The following is a 20,433-nucleotide window of genomic DNA, read 5'->3' as shown; positions in this document are numbered from 1 at the left end:
CTAAGGGTTGTGGGAAGGGGAGGAGGAGGAGAGGCCTCTGAACATGGCAGAGGTCTCCGAGATCGCGTCTTTTCGCGCGCTTTTTATTTATTTTAGTTTTTCCTGCCTCTCTCGACTTCCTTTGTCTAAAATGGATTCGTCTCTATATATTTCAGTATTATAAATTATAAACATATATATACATATCTTTCCGTTGTTTTCTCCTTTAGAACGTATGGCACCAAAATGGGTAGGCCTACTACAGCCTTCCAGCTCCTCAGCAAGTCTTCAGCGAATGAAGGCTCTATAGGCCTACGGCCTTTTCTTAACTTCAGTGGACGTTGGTACTACCCATTATATATATATATATATATATATATATATATATATATATATATATATATATATATATATATATAAAAATATATATATATATATATATATATATATATAATATATATAAAATTTTCCTAGTCTTGCGTCGTTTTCTCCTTGACAAAAGACGACACCAAAAGTGAGTAGTACTGGCCTTTAGGAATGGAGTGGCTAGGCATATGTCCTTTCCTTGCCTCAGCAGAAGTAATTCCTTTACATATTACAGTATTATAGCATGAATACATACGTATTCATGCATATCTTGCGTCGTTTTCTCCTTTAGTACGTCTGCCACCAAAAAGAGTAGGCCTACAGCCTTCCAAATCCTCAACAAGTATTTAGAAATGAAATAGTTAGACCTACGTACTTTTCTTGACCGCAACAAACGCTGATACCCATTAGGTCTACCTATCTGGGTTGATAACGTCTATTATCATATAATAAATCTAATAGTTAGTATATATGGCCTCTTGGGGAGTATACCTATTTCTAAAGGCAATTACAAATGGGACGAACAGCCTAGTTCAATTTTATAGGCCGAATAAGACAAAAAAAAAATAAAAACTGGTAGATCGCATCAAATTACATATTTCACTTGTTACAGCGGCATGGGTTGTACCCTTACTCGTCTTGAAATGGATTAAATGTCGTTGTACAGTGCAATGAACATTCTAAGTTAACTTTAACTGTTTGTTCTCCTGAAACTAAACTGCAGAAGCAGAGAAATAAACCGAGTCTAGGCAGAACACCAACCAAGCAAGCAACTCACTACAGATGTCTCCCCTTGTTTCACTCTTGTAGAGCTGTAGATAAGGCAGAGAGAGAGAGAGAGAGAGAGAGAGAGAGAGAGAGAGAGAGAGAAACTAAATAAACAGGAGGACAGTGATCAGGGAGTGAGAGAGAGAGAGAGAGAGAAGAGAAGAGAGGAAGGACTTACCAAGATGCAATTCACTAGAAAAAATAAATCTCCCTAAGTCGCCCCATTTTCTCCAGAGGACAATGATCAGGAGTGAGAGAGAGAGAGAGAGAGAGTCTCTCTCGTGAGATCGGAAGCCCGTGGTCTTCCCACGCCCTTCGTGTCAGGAACGGCAGAGGCAGGAACTCCTCCTCCCTCCGTCGGACCAATTACTAGGTGGCGGCGCCCAGGCCCTTCGTCACCTCTGGACCGAAGATACTTTTGGGTATTATTCATCGGAAGGTCGCCATTTGCCTTACCTCAAGACAATTACGACAATTTCAGAAAGTTTCTTTTCGAACGTCACTTTTCCTTTGTCCGCTTATTGATTTTGTTTGTGTATTTACTCATTTATTCTTAAATAGACTCATTTCTCTCTTTTATTTTATTTTCAGTCTTGCAACAGCGTCGCAGCAAAGATGGTCATCCCCGGAATAAGTAACTTTGGTATGTCATCATTAGGCCTATGATCCTTAAAAAGATAAAAATGGGCCTATATTTACCTAACCTTCAAGTCAAACCTATGCTAGAATAATGTTATAGGCCTAATTTAACCATTAGTTCAAGAGAATATGTTGTTACTCTGTTTACCCGTTTCAATTTCACCAAATAACTAGGCGATTATAACAACAACAACATTGTATCCCGACTATGAAATCTCTGCTTGAAAAATGTTATCGGACTAATTTAGCCATTTCTTCAAGAGAATATGTTGCTCTACTGTTTGCGCTCCTTAATTACATCAAATACCCAGGGAAAAATTAAAAGATATTGTCCAGACTCTCAAACCTCAACTAAGAATTTATTTTGCCTAATTTAACAATTAGTTCCTAAGAGTATGTTACTAATCTGTTTACGTGACTTAATTACATCCAATAACCATGAAAAAATTTTAAAAATTATTATGTCCAGACTCGCAAACCACAACTAGGAATATGTTATAGGCGTAATTTCAGTTTACTCCCCTTAATATCATCAAGTAACCAGGGAAAAATTACAAAAAATATTCCATTATCAAATAACCAAGGATAGATTACAAAAAATATTGTGTCCAGACTCTCAATCCTCGACTAGGAAAATGTTATAGGGCTAAATCAACTGGGAAACTGTCATGGGCCTAATTTAACAATTAGTTCCAAAGAGTATGTTGCTATGCATGCTGTTTACGACCCTTAATTTCATCAAATATCAGGGACAGATACAAAAATACTGTGTTTAGACTCAAACCTCAACTAGAAAAATGTCATAGGCCTAATTTAACCATTAGATTACGAAATCACGTCGTTACGCTGTTCAGCGTCTGTTTCATTAAATAACCAAGCAATGACAAAGGTATTGGTTTCCAAACTCTCAGGACTTTACTTGAAATATTTAATAAGCCTAATGCAACCATCAGTTCAGGAGAAAGTTGCTATGCCGTTCAAGTGCCTCAATTTCAACAAATGACTAAGGAAACATTGGCCCACTTCGATTCCCCGTGACATACCGAAGACGAGAACTTCTATGCTTGTCTCACAACAGCCGTTGCTTGTCAGTCAAAACCGTTTCTTGGCAGATGCATCGTTAGAGAAATTAAACTCTTGATTCGTTACAAGAAATACACGCTCCGGCGCCATCATGCAACTGCCCTTATTACAATTAATTAACGACAAGACAACCGCTAACTGTTTTTCACCGGCGAAGGCGAACCAACGGCGGAAGACTGCAATTACGGAAGGGAGACCTCCTCCACCACCCCCTACCTCCCGCCCTCGTCGTCGACATGGTTAATGACGTGCGTCTTTGGACTAATTCTCGGTTTCCAGCGATAATATCCTGCTCCCTGATCACTCTGGCGGGCTGCTCGCTCCTGCATGTTACAGGAAAACCGCGGGCACGCATATACAGAAGGCTATAACACACAGACTCCTATAATAATAATAAAAAAAAAGGAGTTCCCATGAGAGCGAAAGCCAGGGGCCGTAACTTGAAACATAAAAATACCATTTCTCAAGAAAAAGAGAGCCTGAAGGCTTGCAGAATAGAATAAACTATAGAATGAAGGCCAAAGGCCAAGCGCTGGGACCTATATATTGACTTGGGGTCATTCAGCGTTGCGAGGGACACAGAGTGAAAAGGTTTGAAAGCGTAACAGGAGGAAAACCTCGTATTTGCATTACGTCAATATTGTCTGGAGGGGGTTGAGGGAAGTAAGATGGAAGGGAGTGCTTATGGGCGGAGGTATACAGCAAAAGGAATTCAAGGGGGTTGTAGCTAGAGGCCGAAAAAAAACTTAAATAATGCCCACAGTGCTCAGCATCAGTTGCACTGATGGCACTATAGTACTATACATCCTATGGAGGAAGGCTTACATACAGGATCTTAAAACAGTTTAAGACCAACAATAGTTTGAACCAGTTCCCAAGAGGAGAACCAACCGTGAGTCAGAGAAAGAACTTGACACCACCGAAGGTCATCATCATCGACTTGAAGTCAAACAACAAAAAAGCTACGCCAGCAGAATGATGGGACTAAAGGAGAACAGGACGACTTTGGCGGAAACTTGTAATTGTTGGGAGAGAGAAAGAGAGCCCTCCTCAACCTCCTCCTCAAACCTCAACCGCAGCACGAGAGCGCTTGCGCTCCCCACGTGCTGAAGTTCCCACGCCTCCTCCGTCCTATACCTGGTCTTCCTCCCTTAAATCTACAAGTCCTTCTCAGTTCTCAGGACCTCTCTCCCCCCAAAAGATCACGGCCCGGAACCAGTTAATGTTTGTTCCATATCACAAAATAATCCCGGGAGAAGGAATAGTCGTTTCACGGTCATCTGACTCCGCGGCGGAGGATGACGAGTCATGTCTGCAGTCGAATTATCATCAACTGCCACTGAATTCTTTATTCTTTAGAGGTTGTTTGCCTTTACGTTTCGTTTTAAACTAGTTGGAACGGGTGATGTTTCAATTTCAACAAAGTTAGGAATCTTTCCTTTAAGGCTGACTGCAAGCAAATATTTGCTTGCTAAAGTACGACTTGAGATGTACTTATGCCTTAAGTTTCCAAATAAACGCCATATACTTTAGCTTGAATTCCTAGCTTAAATTGCAAGCTTGTTCTATAAGAAAATGATTAATCTTAAAAATTTTATTTCAATTAAAAATGTTTTATTTCAATTTAATGTTTTTCAATTTAATCTGTTTACTTCAATTTAATCTGTGTCCTAATTCAGTCAGAGTAATAACCCAAAATGTCAACACTGCAATTCCTTCCATTTGAAGTTTTTATTGTAACCCGCCCTCCTTCCCCCCCCCTTAAAAAATAAAAAAAAAAAAACTGCAGAACCAATTACCCCAACGTATCATTCTGTAATTAACTATAGCCACGTCCCACTGGGCAATTAACAGGTAGCTGTTATACCAGACCCTAACATTAAAGACAAGATAGCTGGGTGTTGCATTTAACTGCTTGAACACAGTCCACCAAACCAAACCTAGCAGGAGTACAAGACTTTTGTCTTTTAATATATTTGGACCTTATGGCTTAAAATAGTGGCAGGAGACCCTTCAATGCTAGTTTTAGTTACATTAATCACTAATGGCCAATTTATAAATCCTGACCATATCAGTCATCTTATCCACTAAAACACATTTAAAACAAATCCAACGCTGTAGTCTATACAAAGTACCTTATCCTCCCATTAATCTTATAACAGCGGTCACTAGTTTCGCATCATTACAAGATATTAGTAACCTTACTTCCAGAGCACCCAACATAACCAGTATTTTTAAACGGACAGTATATAAATAGCGAAAAAAATAAAATTCTATCTCAACGTTACGGTAGATTTCCAAAACAGTGCTAGATTAGTCCAGACAAGACTGAATGTTAGGATTCATTCTAAAGGGCCTGTCCACACGACCGGGCCTGATCGGCGTGCTCCGGGGTGGGGTTTGACGGGCAAATTCTGGCGGACTTATTCGTGAATGTTGTCCACACGGGTGAGGCGATGGAGAGGTGGGCGAGACCGACGATGCCAGTAGTGTGTTCAGTGCGGTACGATAAACATGGTGCCTACCGCAAAGGAGAAGATAGTGTAGCATGATAATTGCTTTGTGTATGATGAAAAAGAAGAGAATATGGTGCAAAGAATGGCTCAGAAAAAGAAAAAGAAATGTATATGGTTAACGTACGTCTGCCAGGGTCGAAGCTCAAGCCATCGAGCACCACCATGGTGATTTTGGCTACAAGACCCATCGGGCAATTTGACGGTTTGCCCGTCAAGTGTGCCCGTTAGAGGGGAAGTCCGCCGATCAGGCCCGATCGTGTGGACAGGCCTTTAAGCAATTCTCATGTCAATTTGCATGGTTCAGCAACGTGGGACCCCTTTGTGGATAAATTTAAGCGGCTTATGATAAGTTATTGGAAATCTTTTTAACTCTCCAAAACCTTTGAATTGTATGCTTCCTGAGCACCCCGGAAATATAAGTTCTACTTTCCAGGCTTCCAAACCTTTGAATTTTAAGCTACCAGGACATTCCAAACACCATAACAGTTAAAAGGCATTCTTTACCTCAGGCTGCCAACCTTTGAATTATGTTTCCAAACATAGAAAAGTCTTAAAAGACTTCATATACTCCAAGATAGTGTATGGATCAACCTAATAAAATTAAAACTTTCATACTTGCAGTTTTTATTTATTTCTATTCAAACCAACTCAAGTAACTACAATCTGCATATTCAGCCACTTAACCAGTCGAAAAATGGCTGCAATTTTAGCCACTAAAGCCACAAATGGCTGCACCAATCAGCCACTCTACCAGCAGGGCCGGATTTAGGCATGTGGATGCCCCTGGGCAATCAAGTGTGTGGAGGCCCACCCTGCTTGAGGCGGGTGGCGAGCGAAGCAAGCCTCACCGGGGGTCGCTGTAAGCTCCACCGGGAAATATTCATTGCCGATCCTGCCAGTAATGAATTTTGGTAATCTTAATAAATTGTGCAAAATGACCTCTCCTGACTCTGCACACTAGTATAAAAAGTTTATGAAAAGCAATTTCAAATAAATAGCATGCGTTTTATTACCACAAATCTAAATGTTAGTTTGCCTTCACTCATCAGGACTTCACACCTGACTGTACAAACTGACCATTTTTCGAAGGTGCATGACCCATACTCAGTGCCGCCAATCTTAAAATCAAAGTTTCTTCGTAGAATAGAAAAACTATAGCGGTATCTGTATTTACAGACCACACTTTACGAGACTTGGCCCTTGCAAATTTGGTGATCAATATGTCAAAGTCAATGTCTGAGGATGTCATACTCAATGCTCATCAAAGCCAGGTGACTGAGTCGATCATTATTTTGTAAACCAACAATGCATTCAAAAATAGATATAGGAGGTAATTTTAGGGGTAACTGTAAACAGCCTAAATTTCTAATAATCATGTTTTTTACTTTGATTTTACTGTAGTTTTCAGTGGTGAAAAAAGATTATCATAAATATCCACAATTTTGTTTTATTCCAGACTAAAAAAAACTTATTCCATATATTTTTACAGAAATTAAAAATTATTTAAGCCTGGGTCCTTTTTTTGAGGCCCCCTAAAATGTGGAGGCCCCTGGGCAGGTGCCCTCATTGCCCACCGCTAAATCCGGCCCTGTTACCAGTCTACAAATGGCTACACCCCTCAGCCACTTGAACGTACTGACTAAGGCTTCTTGCAAGCAGCCAATCTGTGTAGTTTCAATTTCAGCTACCCAAGCAGTCTGGTATAGCAATTTTAAAAGCTAACATGACTACTCTTCTGACCAACCAACCTGTAAAGGAATGAAGTCTATTAGACAAAAGTTCCCAGTATAGGGTAGGAGATAATTTTTATCTTAACTTTTAATTTAAGATTAGGGACACTTAATATTGGTTAAAGAAAATATTAACACTAGAACCTGAAAGAACTCAGAAGTTCATTGCTAGACAATCTTTCCAGTTACGATTTTTTTAAAATAGGATTTATATCTAGTTTCATATCTTAGTATAACTAGTGATATTAAAAATAACAATAGCTGTACTACAATAAATTATCTTAGTAACCTTAAACTCCAAATAGAGCAAAATAAAGCAAGATGAAGTCTCCTTTCCTTAGTTAAAGTCAATATTCAACTTACCACAATTAGTTAAAGGAAAAAGAACCACAATTAGTTAAAGGAAAAAGAAAAAAAGATGCAAGCCCCCTCATGTCAAGCGGTAGACTAAAAGTCTACCGCATGACACTAGGACATCCTCCCCCTTCAGGGGCGTCGCCCCTGAAGGAGGAGGAATAGGTCATGCAAAAGGATTGAGATACTAAAAGAATGTTTCTCACCCTGTAGTTCAATATAGTTACCAACAATGCAGCTGAAGATAAGAGCTTCCGTTGCGATGCAGGATCCAGAAATCTGGAAAGTAAGATAGTCCATATAAAATCACGCCAAAGTTCAACAATAACAGCGAAACAAGTCACAGGCTTAAAATAGGTCTAGGTGTGATCGTAAGTAGATTACCGAACACTCCTCTGAAGATGAAGATCAGCCACTTAAGAACATAGAATATCCATCAGTAACGTCACGCAAAATTAACATTAATCGAAACTAAAACTAATCTGGCAAACTAATAACTAAAATAAGAGCAGGACGTAGCTTAACAAAAGCAGAAATTTCAACCGTCAAACCGTCCACCACGCAAACTTCTTATACAGACGATAACTTCGACGAACTTCGCAAATAACCATATCTCATACGATAGTGCGTAAGTGAACTTATGAAGATCGTCAAGTTAACAACCCAAGGATGATGAAGGCAGCTAAGATTATACCATTTTTACTCTTTTTAAAAAGCTCATAAGCGAGTGGTGGATCCTTGAGTAGTTCATTTAGCGACCGATAGGTGGCAGTAACGTACAGTGTGTTTTACTCAGAGTTGATCGTGAAATGGTATATTACGGAAAAACGGTAATAATTGATCGTTTATTATATATATATACATATATATATATATAGGTCATTATATATACTATATATATATATATATATATATATATATATATATATATATAAATATATATCATATCTTATAGTATATACTATATATATATTATTATATATATATATATTATAGTATATATAAATAATATATATATGATATATATTATATATATATATATTATATAATATTATATATATATAAATATATAATTATATATATAATAATTAATTAAATATAATATATAATATATTATACGTACTGATTTCTTGTTGTTACTTAAGTATAAGTGGTTAATACTTTTTACTTATTTGTCTTTTGTATTAGTATTACTTTAAATGATTTCCAGGTTCTCTTGCGTTGAAATAATAAGGTAATTGCTGGTGGCCACTATTTACATCCGTTCACAACCAGTGAAGTATAGAACTCTCTCTCTCTCTCTTAGATAGATATATTACTAAAACTTTTTAGTATTCATTTTTTTGCAGGAATTTTATTAGGGAACAAAGTTCTTGAGCTAAAATTTCCTAGGTTTTTAAAGTGATTATTTTTTTATAGTATAGTCACGTCTTAAATCCTTTCTTACCTGATATTCATGTTACTTTTTTTTTGGTGTGGATTATATTGGGAGCAAAGTTCTTGAGCTAAAATTATATCTATTACAATTTCCTTCGGGTATATTATTAAAGATAAATTATATTCTGTGAATAGTTACAGATAAGATTTCTCCTTTTCCAGAGCTGATAGATAAATTAGTGTCACTATGGAAGGATCCACAGAACCAATATACCATTGGGGTGGGGTGGGGTGGGGGGATAGTAGTGCCGACAGTGCACCTCATGCGGTGAGTTGCAACCCCTTGCGTTCCTTTTACTGTCCCTCCTTTCGTATTCTCCTTCTCCCATCTTACTTTCCACCCTCTCCTAACAATTGATTCATAGTGCAACTGCTTTGAGGTTTTCCTCCTGTTACACCTTTCAAACCTTTAACTGTCATACGTTTCAGCGCTGAATGACCTCATAGGTCCCACTGCTCGGCCTTTGGCCTTAATGCTATATTCGATTCACTTCAACTCGGAACCAATTGACATTTCTCGTGATTATATATATATATATATATATATATATATAAGATATATATATCTATAATCTATATATATAATATATATATGATATATATATATATATATATATATAATATATATATATTTATACAAACTGTGTTCATGTCTGGTGAATTCAAGTGGGGGTTCTTAAAGAACAGTCTAGTTTTATCATTTTCCATTTAAAGGGGGGGGACTCTAGCCCTGAATACCTACCTGACCTACCCCGCAGACGTGGAAGTCCAGTACCGGCTTCCAGCAAACTACATAATTGACTACCTGCGTGGCCATAACAGCATCCAACAGATGGTTCAGCTGAAGAACCCAACGACTTCGAAACGTAATTATGATTTTGTAATGAATGAAACTACGAATTTGAAAGCTGTAGAATATAATAAGTACCCTTATACCCACTCACTCCCAGGCCGTAAGTAGGATAAGACATTTTATGTGTGTCTAACGTAACTTTACCTTGACTTTACCCGTTTTGCTGATGGATTTTCCTTTCTTTGCATTCCAGAGCAGTTACAGTCCTAGTACCGGCCACGCCCTCAGTTGCCTAATTACGCTGAGTGTCAGAGAGAGAGAGAGAGTATATATATGAATATATATATTTATATATATATATATATATATATATATATATATATATATATATAAACAATTCATACACTTATATACAGTGTCTGTGTACTTGTTTATGTATACATTTGTGCGTATTTGTATAATATTTCTGACATTTGGAGGTGATGCCAAACTTTACACGTGGACTATGTTTGGAATCATATCTTCCACCTCTCGTCAGAACTTTTTATTATCTCATAAAATGATATATATATGTATATATATATAATATATATATATCTATATATATATAATAATATATATATAATATATAACATGCTAGAGAAACGCGTGCATTTTTTCATTCTACACGCTTTGCACTAGATAGACACCACTTAAAGATCTTTGCAGCATCTTTTTCGGCCCTCCCTATACCCTGTAGCTTATTTCATCATCACTTTCACTGTATCTCCGTTCATATTCTCATCCTTTTTCCGTTTTACTTTCCTCCTCCCTCTCCTTACGACTGCGAAATTTTCTCCTGTTACGCCTTTCAAATCTTTTTTACTGTCAATTTCACCCTTTTAGCCCTGATTGACTTCGTAGGTCCCAGCGCTTGGACTTCATTTTATTGTTCCATTCCATTCCTTCACGCCCTCATCGAGAGCTCCTTAATAAGCCAATTACCCGTCAAGTCGTGGGGCATACAGTTTCCCCTTGGGAGGTCATTTATCATACTAACACAGCGAGCTATAATTAATGTCCATTTCAGCAGGCCAATCCACAGCTACCCTTTCCAAGACGAAGTTTGGTCAATACGTTGGCACCATCTCCTTCTTCGTCCGGACCACCCTCTCGTTTCCATATACCCTGGAGAGTCGTTAGCTCCTCCTCTTCATTTCGTCCCTCAGTGGGGGCCGTCCTCAAGGGCACGGCTTTGCCCAAAAACTCGGGGGGGACCCAGATCGGCACAAAGTGCGGATTAGCCAAACGAGGTTTGGGCACCCCTCGAAGCGCCGCTTCTGTGTCCGTTCGCGTTGGATCAGGCCTGATCTGACCTGCCCCACGGGTCATTAGGCTCCAGAAATACCCCATGCCCGAGTGCCATTAGGGTAAAGTGCGGTATCCAGCTGTTATAATGAAGAGCGCTGATCGGTGAGTATAGCTGGGGCTTCTAAAAATAGGACAGACTTATTGGACAAACAAGTAGGGCTTGTTTTCTAGTTTCTCTGAGGAAATATCTGAGAGAGAGAGAGAGAGAGAGAGAGAGAGAGAGAGAGAGCGCGCTCAGTTGCTGAGAGCTAACAAGATTAATTAACCAAAGACCGATCAGTTTGCAGATTTCTTACAATGATCAATAATTATACAGACAGAAGTATGACAAACAGAACATCGACTGGCACAACAAACCAATGCACGGACAATACATGAGACAGACTAAAGAACTAGCCAGCGATGACACGTGGCAATGGCTACAGAGGGGAGAGCTAAAGAAGGAAACTGAAGGAATGATAACAGCGGCACAAGATCAGGCCCTAAGAACCAGATATGTTCAAAGAACGATAGACGGAAATAACATCTCTCCCATATGTAGGAAGTGCAATACGAAAAATAAAACCATAAACCACATAGCAAGCGGATGTCCGGCACTTGCACAGAACCAGTACAAAAAAGAGGCATGATTCAGTGGCAAAAGCCCTCCACTGGAGCTTGTGCAAGAAACATCAGCTACCTTGCAGTAATAAATGGTACGAGCACCAACCTGAGGGAGTGATAGAAAACGATCAGGCCAAGATCCTCTGGGACTATGGTATCAGAACAGATAGGGTGATATGTGCAAATAGACCAGACGTGACGTTGATTGACAAAATCAAGAAGAAAGTATCACTCATTGATGTCGCAATACCATGGGACAGCAGAGTTGAAGGAAAAAATGGATAAGTATCAAGACCTGAAAATAGAAATAAGGAGGATATGGGATATGCCAGTGGAAATTGTACACATAATCATAGGAACACTAGGCACAATCCCAAGATCCCTGAAAAGGAATCTAGAAAAACTAGAGACTGAAGTAGCCCCAGGACTCATGCAGAAGTGTGTGATCCTAGAAACGGCGCACATAGTAAGAAAAGTGGTGGACTCCTATGGAGGAAGGATGCAACCCGGAACCCTACACTGGATAAATACCACCCAGTCGAATTGGAGGACTGTGATAGAGCAAAAAAAAAAAAAAAAAAAAAAAAAAAAAAAATAATAAAATAATAATAATAATAATTGACTTACTCATCTACTCAAGTGCTCTTGCGTTGCCAAACGCAACGGTTAACAAAATAACAAAACAAGTATCTGTATATATAATAATAATCAATAATAATTAATTAATAATGAATATAATTGACTGTCTCATCTACCTCAAGTGTTCTTGCGTTGCCATACGCAACGGTTAAAAAAATAGACATTAAAATCTCTGTGTATATAATAATAATAATAATAATAATAATAATAATAATAATAATAATAATAATAATAATAATTGACTGACTCATCTACCACAATGCTCTTGCGTTACCAAACGCAACGATCCCCCCCGCCAAAAAAAAGAAAAAAAAAATAGACAAGCGAGGGTCGCGCACAATTTCCGTATGGCACCTGAAGACGAGCAGAGGAGACCAGTTCTTCGTAAAAATTTGCCTTTTTCTCCACACTTCCGAAATTCCGAGTTTCCTTCCGACCCCCGAATTCGTCCCGTCTCCGGTGGGCAAAACGCCCCCCCCCCCCCCAACGACTGGCTCCCCTCTCCGGGCGCCTGCAATTTCGCAAGCATGACCACCTGCGTTGTGGTCCCGTAAGGCTTTGCAAGTCTGGTGGAGTGTGTACTCAGTCTTTTGTTTGTTATTTTTGACAGGAACATTTATTCATTTATTCGTATAAGTTCACAAATATCTACTATGATAAAGGTTGTTAGAAATATTAGTTCATACATGTGCGTATATTACTTTCTTATAATTAATAATATGTGCTTATTTCTGTATATTTATGATTATTTTGTTTTTTATGTATTATTATTATTTGCGCATTCCGTTTTTTTATTCTTTATCGTATTATCTGTTTATTCATTCTTTTTTTTACAGTAATATCTGTTTATTCATTAGTTTTTTAAATTCACAAATATATATGTCGATGGTATCTCTAAGATTAGTTGTGTTTCAAATATTCGCTCGTTTTTGAGCCTATATTACTTTTTTAATTACATTTCTTTATTTCTTTGTATTCATCTTCATTTTTATTTTTTTTCATGTATTCTTATCAACTGTATTTGTGAATTTGCATTCATTCTCCTTCAAGTATTCTAACCTTAACAAAATTACTATTAATAAGTATTTAATATTTTAGCATAGACGGAACTGTTAAATTTTATTTCAAGTTATAATTATTTTTAGCGGTAATATCATTGCTGTTAGTGTGTAATATAAATTAAGTCTTATCTTTTTTTAAATAACTGAATTCTGATCAATTGTAATAAATATTTTTAACCTTATTGTAATATGTCAGTACTAATATAGTTATTTTCAAAGTCTCTACAAGATCTGGGCTACGAAAGTTAATGCAATGATTAAAAATGCATTTTATGCAATAATAATAATAATAATGATAATAATAATAATAATAATAATAATAATCCGGAATCTCTCACATTATAAAATCCACCCAGTCGAATAGGATGATTGTGATAGAAAATATTGGTAGTAGAAGTAGTAGCAGTAAGTAATAATAATAATAATAATAATAATAAGTAATAATATAATAATAATAATAATAATAACAACAAACACTAGTCCCCAAACCCAAAGCAATCAGGCTAAGTCATTTAGAGAGATATAATTATACCTCCCTTAATGATTGGTCAATATATCTCCGAGCTTTGTCAAGAAAATCATCATATATATATATATTATGAATATATATATATAATATATATATTTATATATATAAATATATATATATGTGTGTGTGTGTGTGTGTGTGTGTGTGTGTATGTATTGTGTATATATATATAATATATATATATATCATATATATATATATATATATATATATATATATATACATTAATATAATATATATATATATATATATCTATATATATATATATGTATATATATATATGTATATATATATCATATATATATATATATATATATATATATATATTTAATTAACAAGTTTTCTCTTTATGGATGAGACGAGACATTATGCATCTTGAAAGAAGGTAGTATACGATAACATAATTAACAATTAACTGAAATAATAACTGTTATTAGGACAGATCTGACACGCCGAGTGGAATGTCTCATTCACCCCACAACCCCAAATGTATCAATGTATTGATACATTGACATAAACGCGAAGAAACAGAAAAACAAATGACTACTACATCACCACGAGAGACAGGAAGCCTTGACGTAGTACCATACAGTTTTGTTTATTAGCGAAAGGGTTTATCGTCATTTCTTGTCTGTTGTCGTCCGCTGTTCTGACGATAAGGCATTTGTCTGAACAAACATGATAACACAAAGACATTTTCTCAGTGGACGTTTTGTTATTATCATTATATTATTATTCAGAAGATGAAGCCTATTCGTATGGAATATGGCTACCGCGGAGGTCATTAACTTGAAATATTCGAACTTCTAAGAGTTTACTGTTTATTATTATTATTATTATTTATTTATTATTTATATTCTATCTCAGCCATCCTATTCGACTGGGTGGTATTTATGGTGTGAGGTTCCGGGTTGCCCCCTGCCTCCTTAGGAGTCCATTACTTTTCTCACTCTGGGAGTTGCTCCTAACGGCACGCTCTTCTGTATGGGTCCTCTCTAATTTAGGGGAAAAGTAACTCTCTCTCTCTCGTTGCCAAGCTTACTGGAAGCTTCATCAAAGATTGAGCTTCCAGATCATCTAAAAATCCAAATGTATTATATATGACATATAGGACTAAAAGAAGGTTATTTACCTCTCTCTCTCTCTCTCTCTCTCTCTCTCTCTCTCTCTCTCTCTCTATATATATTATCTATATATATATATATATATATATATATATATATATATATATATATACCTCGTTCCCTCGGGAACTTGGGTATGGAAGAAAGGGCATTGGTACGTGTTCAAAAGGTCGCATTATCCTGTACGAGATAAAAAAATATAATTCGGATATGAAAATAAACATTATTCTTCTTGTTAAGAAGCTTGCGTGAATACTTCTGCCTATTTGGAGAAGGAAAGTTGGTACAAAAAACATTCTGCTTTCATTAAAAAATCTTATTTTTTTTTTTTATTGAAAACGCAGACGTTATAGAGCTACCAAAACAAAACACTGAACGTCTCTCTGATTTGCGGAAGCAATCGAACTTTTATTTATTTACTTATTTTTTTCGACGGTTCCTAGAAGAGGTGAAAGCAATTTTGGCGCGGATTTCTCCGACCCAGGGTTTTCACAAAGCCCTGAAAAAGAAAGCAGGAAATTTCTCGTTATCGAACCTTCTTTCTCGGGGCGAAAGCATTTTCACTATTGAGAGAGAGAGAGAGAAGAGAGAGAGAGAGAGAGAGAGAGAGAGAGACAGATATCTTCGTCCTGAAATTTGGCCCGCGGATAAGACCATGCAGGCGAATGAACTGAATCCAGGTGCTGTTTCTTTGATTTGCGCCTTAAAATCTGTCATCAAAAGCTAATTTTTGCGCATTCTCGCTTTCTCATAAGTAATCTGTCGTATCTCCGTGTTTTGAGATAGGTAAAATAAACAAATAGGACCCTTATTGCTTGCTGATAGCAAGTTAGACGCCATGAAAAAAATAGATATGGCACAACGACAAAAGTACCACTGAAATCTCAAAGCTTTTCGTAAAGAAGAAGAAATCTCAAAATACGAGACTACAGAAAATGGGGCAACGCGCATGCGCGCACACCGTCAATCACAAAAGCCACGCTGACGCGAAAAAGAAAAAAAAAAAAAACCATCGGTACCTACTCGGTAGTAAACAGAGGACAAGGAAGGAGAAAGGATGAGGGAGAGTCTAGGTGTACTCATCGTCCTGTGATGCAGAACCTATAGGAGGGGGAGGGTTAGGGGGGGGGGCCATGGTGAAAGGGTAGGAAGGAGAGGTTGAACGGCACAACGAAACAGCCAAAGGTGAAACCCATGGTTAGCCATCAATGAGCGGGAGGGAGGCAGGTGTATGTGTGTATGCCTGCGCGCGCGCGCGTGTGTGTTACCTGTTAAAATAAAAAGCAAAACAGACCACTGGTCCGTCCCTACCTATACCCCCACCTTTACAGCGCCAGCTACAGAGGAGACAGGACAGTATATTATACTGCCTTCCTCCTAAGTCCTCCGTCGGAGACCACCACTGAAGCCATTGCGTCTAGATCTCTATCTCGCTACAAAGACCAGCCGACTCTTCTTTTTTAAACCGTCCTCCTGGCCTGCATCAGAGCCTCTCTCTCTCTCTCTCTCTCTCTCTCTCTCTCAGGTGCAATCATATTCCTGCAGTGGACGCTAACGGCGGGAAAATAAATTATCTACACTCGGGTCTTATGAGCTAAACAGATACGCGGTCGTGTCCACAGACACTCGCCGAGATTAATGGCCGTGTGGGTGGAGGGGGGGGGGGGGATTATGCAAGGTCGTTAATATGTATATATCTTGTTGTTTTTATTTAGTGAGGCTTTGGACTTTGTAAATAAGGAAAATACGTTGGGTGTTAGATAATCTACGTCTAATGTGTATTTATTTGTAAAGATTGTTGCATCTAGAAGTAGTAGCAAGTATAGCCGATGGCCTCTGCAACGGCTCAAGGTTTGATACGTCCTGAAAATAGGATTGAGAAAGAAAACAATAATTAGGCCTAACAAAAAACCGATAGACCAACTTAAACAAAAAAGATTTTTGCCTTAACAAGGGAAAAAGAAAGTAGACTGGGAATGTAAGAATTCTAAAGTTTAGTGGGGTCTAACCCATGTATTTCAAGCCCTAGCCCTTTTATATATTCATATGTATTTATTTTCGTAAGTTTGTTACTTTACATTTGTTTAATTTCTTGAGCGATGCTCCCAGACCCTTACAATCCTTCTCACTTTCCCTGACGAAGATATATCTTAACATTTACTCGAATAGAAACAGACTAATAAAATTTTCCACCCATCTATGACAGGTAAACCATTAGCCTCGATCAATCCTAAATAACCAATCCTTGAACACGCGAGAAATTAAAAAGAAAATATCCTTACGACATCCTACGAACCCACCTGTTGACCCACGCAATCATAATCCCAGGTAACCTCCTGCCTTAGTGGGGGTCATAATAGTGGTGGTCAAAACTTTGACTTTGAGCAGATGGTAGTACTAATATGTCTGCGACCACCTGTATGCACTTATACCTGCAAAGCCGACAGTTCCCAAAAACGGACCCATAATTTTTGTAGGGCCGTGTCGAATGACCGGTGTTTAGAGGTGTTTAGGAACTGGATACTGGGAGGGGTACTTAGGTAGTAGGAGGGGGCTGGGTGGTGTACTGGTACCTGGACAACCTGGATGTTGCTGTCTGCCGCTTCTTTTGTCCGAAGTGAAAAAAAAAAAGAGAGAAATGAAAGAGAGAGGTGACCCACTAGTGTTTTTCCTCTCCCTCTCTCTCTCTCTCTCTCTCTCTCTCTCTCTCTCTCTCTCTCTATCTAATAAGCTTGCAACTGCTTCGGAATAAATACTTAGGGGTAGTTATGATATCTACCCATTATTACCGCCCTCTCTCTCTCTCTCTCTCTCTCTCTCTCTCTCTCTCTCTCTCTAAGCTTGCAATTACTTGCAACAAATACTGTAGGGACAGTCATGACTGTAACCAATTAATTCTCTCTCTCTCCTCTTCTCTCATCTCTGCGGTCCTTCTCTCTCTTCTCTTAATTAATCTATTCATATATATCTATCTATACTCATATAGGAATCTAATATATAGGTTATCTATATATTATATATGTATATATATATATATATATGTATAACAGAATCACGAAAGTTAGGAACGTGATAAATCCATAAATAAAGATAAATGCCACAAAGGAAAAAATAAACGAAGGAGTCTGCGAGATCTTTCGGCTTAAAAGCCCTTTACTGAAGCAGTTACAGTAACTGCTTCAGTAAAGGGCTTTTAAGCCGAAAAGATCTCGCAGACTCCTTCGTTTATTTTTTCCTTCGTGGTTTCATTTTTATTCTTTATATATATATATATATATATATAGTATATATATTATATATATGTATACTATATATATATATATATATATATATATATATATATATATTATATATCATATTATTTATATCATATATAAACTTACATCAATATAATCACTTAGAGACAACTCCCATTGAAAGTAATTAACCCTTTATAGTACCCTTTTCTCTCTCTCTCTCTCTCTCTCTCTCTCTCTCTCGCTCTCTCTCTCTCTCTCTCTCTCTCTCTCCATACAGATTCATATGGATTATCTCCTGTCAAATCCTTACGAAGTGATGACGGGTTCGAACGCCTATCTCCTTACCACCACTGGCAGAGATTAGTCCCCCTTCCATACTCCTGTCCTTGACAGGTGTATAGTAATTACGGGTGCGTGGGTCCACCATTGTTTGTTCCGAGCGACAAAAGAGCCACTGGGCACAGATGACTTTCATTAGCATGAATGACATGTTTACAGGGTAAATCATTAATTTTGATGGTTGCTAAATAGAGGCTATGGTATATATATATATATATATATATATATATATATATATATATATATATATATATATTCATGTCTTAACTCAGCTCTATATAGATTTCAAACACAAGCTAAGGAGGGAAATATTAACAAAATAAAAAGTAACTAAATAAACATAAACAAAATATGGAGGCAAACGTACAAATTAACCAAATAAATTCATTTTCTATAAAGACACCAATTACATTTTCTATGAATATTAGTGGGGAGACTAAACCATTAATATACGACTACACTGATCATAGATAGTGGATTCCTATATGGCACAGGATATTGGTACGGCAGCCGTATCCCTGATTGTGATAGATATTGGTACGGCATGTGAATTGCGCATGCGTCAGTTAATAGACTTCCTGCCATACAAATAACGGGAACAGGCTTATTCGGACCTTGGCTGATTCGGACCATATGTACTGGCTTATTCGGACCTTCATATGATTGGCCGATTTTTCTATGCATTTTTACCTCCTGGACAAGAATTTTAAGTAATATTTATTCGGACGACTGTAATTAACCCCCAGGGGCTCGTACTAAACACGGCGAAATACATTTGGACGCCCCAATTCCTGGTGGCTTTCGTACTGGCGGGGACGAACGATGCGGAATGCTTATATAGAAACACCCATTGCTATAATATAAAATTATTATTATGGGTCCGAATCAGCCTAGCAAATGGTCCGAATCAGCCAAGATTAAGGTCCGAATCTGGTCCGAATCAGCCAGGGTCCGAATAAGCCCGCATCCCAAATAACATGGTGTAGTACTGGGGTTACGTCAGATTCTGTCAGTGGTGCCGTATTGCCCTATTGACTTTTTGAAAGTACGACAGTTTGCTAATCATGGAGCAGTTGCCGTACGCTGTTGCTAAGAGCTATAGGTACGACACTAGAAGAACAGCGACATTAGTCATGATAGTCGAACTGAATTGTTTCGCTGAATATGTTCAATTCAAAATGTCAAAGTGAAGCACCATACTGTCATCACCAAAGCACCAAAACATTTTGACAATAAATGAAAATATAAAAAAAATCACAATAATACTTAAACATACTTAGATTTTGACTACATACATGAAAAATAAAACTAAAACTAATCTATCTGTGTACTTCAAATCTTTGAATCTCCTCTGAACCATTAATAACACATCAGTTTTCGCCGAAAAACAGATGTTTTCAGGTTTCAACGAGCTGAAAAAAGCAATAGACATCTACAAAGAGTCAAACTTCCAGAAATTGTAAATCCGTAGGTCACGAACGATCGAATCGGTCCTGAAAAGAGCTCCGAAGAGGAGATTCAAAGAAAACTTGAAGTACACAGAAATCGTGCTCTGCTGTATTCATGGTAGTAAGGAAAACTACCAAAGTCTGTCCTCTGGTAAACGGCCTAATCATTCGTAAGTAATCACCCAAATCAGGTCTATATTAAAACCATGTTTCCCATATTGGACTCACTACTGACTGCTGCACTACCCTAAGCTTCAAATATTTGAATCTTCTCTTCGGAGCTCAATTTTCAGGGCCGCCGATTCGATCGTTCGTGACCTACGGATATACAATTCCTGGAAGTCTGACTCTTCGTAGATGTCTATTGCTTTTTCAGCTTGTTGAAACCTGAAAACATCTGTTTTCAGCGAAAACTCATGTATTATTACACGGTTCA

At 37.6% G+C, this 20,433-nt stretch overlaps 1 protein-coding gene and 1 long non-coding RNA gene across 2 annotated transcripts in view; one reads left to right on the top strand and one right to left on the bottom strand.

The window, feature by feature from the left end:
* The window catches only part of LOC135200629 (ataxin-3-like), a 237,658-nt gene that overhangs the window by 1,628 nt on the left and 215,597 nt on the right, over nucleotides 1–20,433 (top strand). The gene's annotated exons all lie outside the window — the stretch shown is intronic.
* LOC135200934 (uncharacterized) lies at nucleotides 5,991–8,072 on the bottom strand. The gene is made up of 3 exons (XR_010311399.1): nucleotides 7,820–8,072; nucleotides 7,642–7,714; nucleotides 5,991–7,099 (listed from the first exon to the last, which is right to left on the bottom strand). It is a non-coding gene; the product is annotated as an uncharacterized LOC135200934 (long non-coding RNA).

The sequence above is a fragment of the Macrobrachium nipponense genome, chromosome 27, assembly GCF_015104395.2.
Source record: "Macrobrachium nipponense isolate FS-2020 chromosome 27, ASM1510439v2, whole genome shotgun sequence".
Lineage (NCBI taxonomy): Eukaryota > Metazoa > Arthropoda > Malacostraca > Decapoda > Palaemonidae > Macrobrachium > Macrobrachium nipponense.
Note: the sequence above shows the minus strand (reverse complement) of the source record. Positions and strands in the feature narration are given on the sequence as shown.